The following is a 6996-nucleotide window of genomic DNA, read 5'->3' on the forward strand; positions in this document are numbered from 1 at the left end:
AGCAGAAAATTTTTTTGTAACCTTGGCCAGATCTGTGCTTTGCCACAATTCTGTCTCTGAGCTCTTCAGGCAGTTCCTTTGACCTCATGATTCTCATTTGCTCTGACGTGCACTGTGAGCTGTAGGGTCTTATATAGACAGGTGGGTGGCTTTCCTAATCACGGTCAATCAGTATAATCAAACACAGCTGGACTCAAATGAAGGTGTAGAACCATCTCAGGGATGATCAGAAGAAATGGACAGCACCTAAGTTAAATATATGAGTGTCACAGCAAAGGGTCTGAATACTTATGACCATGTGATATTTCAGTTTTTCTTTTTTAATAAATCTGCAATAATGTCAAAAATTCTGTGTTTTTCTGTCAATATGGGGTGCTGTGTGTACATTGATGAGGAAAAAATGAACTTAAATGATTTTAGCATATGGCTGCAATATAACAAAGAGTGAAAAATTTAAGGGGGTCTGAATACTTTCCGTACCCACTGTATATATTAGCATGACATAACAATACACTAAAGAGCTAGTGAGATGATGTAAAAAACTTGTGTATACAGGATAAACGAGCATGGTTTGTGAAAATAAGTTTTAAAGTACATCCCGGTGTTTCCTACTGCAACATGCATCATACTATTCATAATCAAGAATAGACACAAAACATTAAAGAAAGAGCCTGTTAATGACAAAAAGAAAATCAATTTCAATTAAAAATAATTTGAAAATGCTTAACCACAAGGCTGGTTCCATACAGCAAAATTTAACAAAAGACTCAGTCACTTTCCTAAACAGATCCCTTTCCATTCTTTATATTCTGTGAGTTAATTTCTGAAACAACATTCTTAAAAAAGTTTGATATCTGACTCTTCATCTTCATCATCAGACTGGTTCCCTACTTTTAAATGTTTTTAATGTAACTGCAGTTGTTTTAAGAAAACAAGCACCAAAAGAAAAAAAACAAAACACATAAAGCTATTGAATTTTTAACAAAACACAATTCCTTTGCCCACACTTATTCCACACTGGGAATCTATTTTGAGCTGTAAAATTACTGCAGTGTTTCATATAGTGCAAATTAATCCAGCATGCGAAGAAACTATTCTCCATTTACCACAAAACCCACAGGTATTGGGATTGGATATCCCAGTCGGCTGAAAAGGAACCAGCAGAACCGTGCTCTAAAAGGATGATGTCATCAAAACTGGGTTCTTGCTGTCTTTATCATGGAAGAAGTGTGAAGATGGTGTTAAGCCATTTAAAGCCAAAAAATAAATTAATTGTTTAATCTTTACATGTCTGTGATAAAGAATTTATGTTGAGATACTGTATATCAGTCAGCCTAATATAGTCATTTTGACCAAAGCCAAAGATATTTTTCTTCTATTTAGAAGTAAACTCACTTTACAACTGTAAAAGCAAACAATACAAACATTTATGTTATTAACACATACTCCTGATGTGCATTTGGTTTTCTTGTCTTCACTGGCATCACTGATTTCACATACACTCTACCATGACAATAAATTTTGATGTACAGCTCATATCAAAAAGTTTTTACTTTGCCACGTTTTACAGTAAAAACCTACTCACTTTTGCGCTTTTATAAACATGATGCCAAACAAGTAAAGCCCCAAGTAAAGAGGAAAGTGTATTTGTAGAACTTGCTTAGCGTCTGAGAGTAGTTGTGTAGGATAATGTGTCACTGAAGGGTCTTTGGCATGGCTTGTCTGTGATGGAAACACATTCTTTCCAATATCCAGAACAAACAAAGCAAAACAAATGCCCCTACAGGCTCACTGGGAAACACCATCATAAACAGTGGAATTCAAATGGAAACCTACCCCATTCCTCCTTGAAAACCTGACCAGGACTCCCTTTGTCATGTGCATTAGCACATAAACCAGCCTACAGTGAAAACCGTGACCAGAAGGCCCCTAGGTTTTATAGGTAGAATGGTTCTGATTTGGAAAGTGGCAAATGCCACAGTGGGAAGAATAGTTTCTTCATAGGAAATTACCCTTGTTCACATTGAACTCTTTTGGTAAATTAAATTACCAACTCCCTGTGGGCTTGCTTCCTTTACTGCTACAAAAATTAAGCAGATTTAAAGTATCAATAATGAAGTTGTGACTGACTTTTATCAGTTTAATAAAGGTCTGTTAAAATCCTCCCAATGAGGAATGAAAGGGTACTGTCTTGATAATTCCTGAGATTTAGTGCAATAGTAGGCAATCAAGAAATATGCACGTGGACGTGGGCTACATAGTGTATTGTCAACCACCGACTCCATCTGCTAAAGCAGTTAACAATGCCTTGCTCAAGGGCAACTCAGTAATAAGTGTTGATGCAATGGATACATATCCTGTTCCATCCCCTTCTTTGATTTTCCTAGTATCTCCATGACCTTTAGAGTTGCAAGTTGTGTTTATGATATAATGAATGATTACTTTGCAGAGTCTGTTTATGTTTATTTAAAACAGCAGATTGATTGAGTGTAACTACTTGTTGTATAATCCATAGTTAATCAGTAGAACTCTTTTTCAAAGAAAGTCGGTTCCATTCAGTATAACTCAGCTAGCAGATGTCTGATGCTATCAAACACTATTACGTATTTTGTTCAAAGAAAATGTAATTACCATTTTAAAATCTAGTGCTTCAGCAATAGAAATAGCTCACCATTGCTGATTAATTAGAGAAACTATTGGCACCTGTGTGCATCATCACGAGACATGCTAAATCTGAGTCAATACAACCTTTTAAGTAAGATACTGGGGTCGAAAGTTGCATAACAAAAGGCTTCATTGGTCTCAAAAAAGTGGGACAAGCAGATAATAAACATGTGGCTCTGAAAGCTTTGTCCTCTCCTCCAGTTTTTCACACCAAGGACTTAGTGACTTTGTGATACGAATGGTCAGATAATGGGCATGAAGGTGGACCGTCTTATTTATGACTGGCTATGCTGTAAATCTTGAAGATACAAACTGTCATGTCACATTTTTTTTGTTAAACACTCTGCTAAAAATGTACACCATATCATATTTGTGGTCTAATTATGCCATACTCACAACGAAAACTATATTTGAACATTAATTTTATGTTATTGTGGCTTGCAAATCAGTTTTTTGTATTATCTCCCTTTGTTGTACTTTGTCCTCACACTATTTATTTAAAGAAACTTTATCTGTTTTAAGAGCTTTGTTGTCACACAGCCTCTTCCAGTCTCACAACAATCAGCTTTTTCCATGTGTTTTGCTCAAATTTCCAAATACATTATGGTTACCCTTAATGATCTGATTATTTGTCATGCCATATCATAAACAGCTTTTGAACCGACAAATTCTTTCCCTTGGAATCTAGAGGGTTATTCCAGTAAGGCTGCTTCTAATCTCAGGTGGGCTGTTGAGAAACAGTGTGGTATTGCCACACTGTGCTTTAATGTAACTACTTATCATGGGGAACTAATGCTCACTTTTTATGTTTTTAAAATATCAGATGCTTAAAGAACGCAAGCCTAAAAGTGTACTGCAAATAACTCATCTGACATATACACTGTCACATTTCACCACACAGGTGACAGCAGGATGCAACTATTTCTGTGTGCTGCAACCAATGAACCAATAAACAATGTGCATTTCTGAAGTGCTCAATAAAATATATCAAATAAAGGCATAATTCATTATTTCCTCAATGCCGCCCATTAAAGACAAAGAAGGAGACAAAGAGGCCTTCACAGCTGGCAAACAGGGGATTGATAAAACCAACATGGTAACTCAGATCCTGGTGTCTAAAAGCCACCAGTCTACTGCACACAGTACCTCCAGTCCAGTTCTGATGAAAGTTCTATCAAAGCCTGCCAAGTTCAATAGCCATTACATGCCTATTGTTCACTGATGACAGGGAAATACCAAAAATACTTTACTGATGCCACTATGGACATGTTGCAAAACTGAATGGGAGGACTGTGAATGCCCTGGTATCGTATGTGTAACTCACCACCCTGTTTGATGAGCAAGTGCTACAGAGCTTATGGCAGATATCTTTATGTGGACCTGCATATCATCACACAAAGGTCAGCGCATTTATCGAAATACACTAATATTGAGCATTTTTTATTAAAAGAAACTATGAAAGGAAAACTCTCAGTGACTTTGGTTCTGGGCAATTTTGATTTCCATGCAAATTTCAATTTCTTACATGCAAATCATGGGCAACCCTTTGCTGGACTGAATTATAACAAGTGTCCAAACACAGTTAAACAGAAACCATTTGCTGTGGAAAAATGGAATTCCCTGTTAAATGAACTAAACTGCTGACTCTATAATAAACAAATAGCAGGTAAGGGCCAAACATCGCACGAAGGTGCTTGGAAAGAATGTGAACATTTAACAATTTGGAGAGCATGTCTTTTTTTTTCCACCCCAGCCTCCCTGCATCTAAATAAAATTGCACTGGAAGATGTAAACACAGAGCAGTGGCAGTCTCTCAAATGCCACCAGACCTATGGAGCTCAATCAACCCCATTCCATCAAAGAATTCAAGTAGTTACATGAAGGGGTTGTTTTTTAGCACAAGAAGTGGAAAATCCAACAAGGAGGCAGCTTTTGTCAAAAGTATAATGAGCAAAGAGCAGTTCTTATATTTTTTGGGAGGCTGCTGAGTTTAAGTAGTTTGAGAGGGCACGGCACTTTCAGAATGACAATATTTCCCAAGACCCTTTTCAGCTATGGAATAACAGACAAATATCCAGACTTGCTGTTAGTTATCACATAGAGGCATCTTATCAAATAACTTTCTTTAGGGCCTTCTAAATATGCAATACACAAAGCCTGTTAAAGACATGGACAAGAATCTAAAATTGTTACAGACAAGCCATTGATGACTGCAGAAAGCAAATATAACTTAATGCTTGATGCCAGGTTCAGGTTTGAATCATACATCTTGCAACAGCAGGAACCTGATCATCTGCTATAGACATGTCATCACCTGTTAGTGTCCGTATCTAAAGTACATACTTGGTATATTTTTATTTCTTTTGTCATTATTTCTGCCTGGTGAGTTGGATTATATTTTCTCAAGATAAAGAGCTGAATGTCAGAGAGGGTAGGAAATGCAAGGAAAGCCTGGGTGTGATTATGACTGAGCTTTAAAATACCTGAGAGCAAATGAAATACATATTGAGGAACGTTAAGTCCATATGTGAAAGAAATAGATTTCACATATGTGTCACATAAGTTTAATTTAGTTCCCATTTCACAGTGAAATATATTAAAATACTCTGGTCAGACTGTAGCAGCATGCTACACATAGAGGGAATGTAAGCTATGTAAACTGACAGGCTCTACTTTACAGTGATGTCTGATGATGCTGTATGAGAAATTGGCATATAACTATCTATTTATCTATCTATCTATTAGCAAATTGTCACAAGTAGACAAACGGTGTGCTTATGCTAATCACACACAAACCATTATAATATTTTGTGTTTTTACACAACACACATATTAAACATTCGCAATACGGATGGTGAAAAAATTCAGTGAATCATTTTTGGCCTGAGAAGGAAAAACATATTACCCATGATCCTCCGCGCATTACGTCTGTTAGGAAAACATGGCGGCGGCCAAGCTTTCGACAGATACAAACACAAACATTCCAGAGTATGAATATACCGATGTTAACACAAAACCGTTTCATATCGGCTCGTTCAGAAACGAATGGCTGAACCGACTGAAGCCGAGTAACTACTCCTACCAGGCGGAGGACGAGGACGCGTTTGAGGCCAACTTTGCCTCTTTTTCTTTTTGATTTGTTTGATTAATCAGACCTGTTTAATCCCTGTTTGCACTGAATAGCCACCACAGGGAGCACTACCATACCTGAGAATTAAGTGAAGACAGATCGAAAGCCTGACAAGAAATTTCCTACGTTGAAGGTTGTATGGAACCAATTACTGGGTCCTGTAATGGAGATTCTGAAGATAGTCTATGACTCTTTGGCCTGATGAGGTTATATCACACATGACGCAGAGAAGCATGAATTGACTGGTAGCTAAACACAAACATGGAACACACATCCTCCCGAACACACAAACACACATATAGATCACACAAAAGGAGGCAGGCAGTTTTGAATGAGTCATCACTGCACAAGTCCATAAGGAAATCTCAGTGAATCAGTACTAATTTTTCTATCAGCACTAATAATGTGCTCACCATGAGCAGTTTGGTCTTACTGAGGTTCCCCAGTGGTAAGTGCCTCAACATGCCTCCAGTGTTTTGGTGTCTGAGGTCACATCCTTAAAGGAATTAAAGGCAGGACTATATCTCCAACTCCACATTTAAATGCAATGATCTCAGTTAGCCAGAGGCAGGCTTACATGCCCCTGACAGAAAATGGCATACAGTTTCACAGTTTGTAAAAAGGTGATCAGAAAGATGTTCTGGGCCACAGGTGTAACAGCTGCTGTAAAAAGGAGCAATGAAAGTATTCAGGAGATATACTACTAGTAACTACAGTTCAAATCCACCATTTGAAAGCATCTTCCAGTCATATGAATGTCACGAGTATGGGGTTTAGTAGAGGTTTTTAGACTTGTATGATGTTTTAAATTGTCTTACTCCTTGACAAAAATGAAACATGTCTTCAAAATATGAAATAAATATACCCGCCCCATGCCATGCCATAAAACCCAAGATGAACCTTTACTAGACTGGACAAAATTTAATTTATCTCTTGAACAAAGAAGCAAGTTAGCAAATCTCTCTGATCAACAGCTAAGACCATGGACAGGCCTCAGAAGGGACCGCCTGTATCTACAGTATAACTCAGGGATCATGAAATATTCTTTAGCTAGGTGGCTGTTATACATGGCATTGCCCTGGGTGAATGAAGGTCAGAAGAAACCGTTTGATGCTCCCTCTTATCTACTGTAAGGAATTTTCTTGAGCATCTAACTGGCTAGATTTTCACACGTCATCCTGTGCTTTCCCAAATTTTCTCTC

The sequence above is a fragment of the Monopterus albus genome, unplaced genomic scaffold (assembly GCF_001952655.1).
Source record: "Monopterus albus unplaced genomic scaffold, M_albus_1.0 scaffold31.1, whole genome shotgun sequence".
Taxonomy (NCBI): Eukaryota; Metazoa; Chordata; class Actinopteri; order Synbranchiformes; family Synbranchidae; genus Monopterus; species Monopterus albus.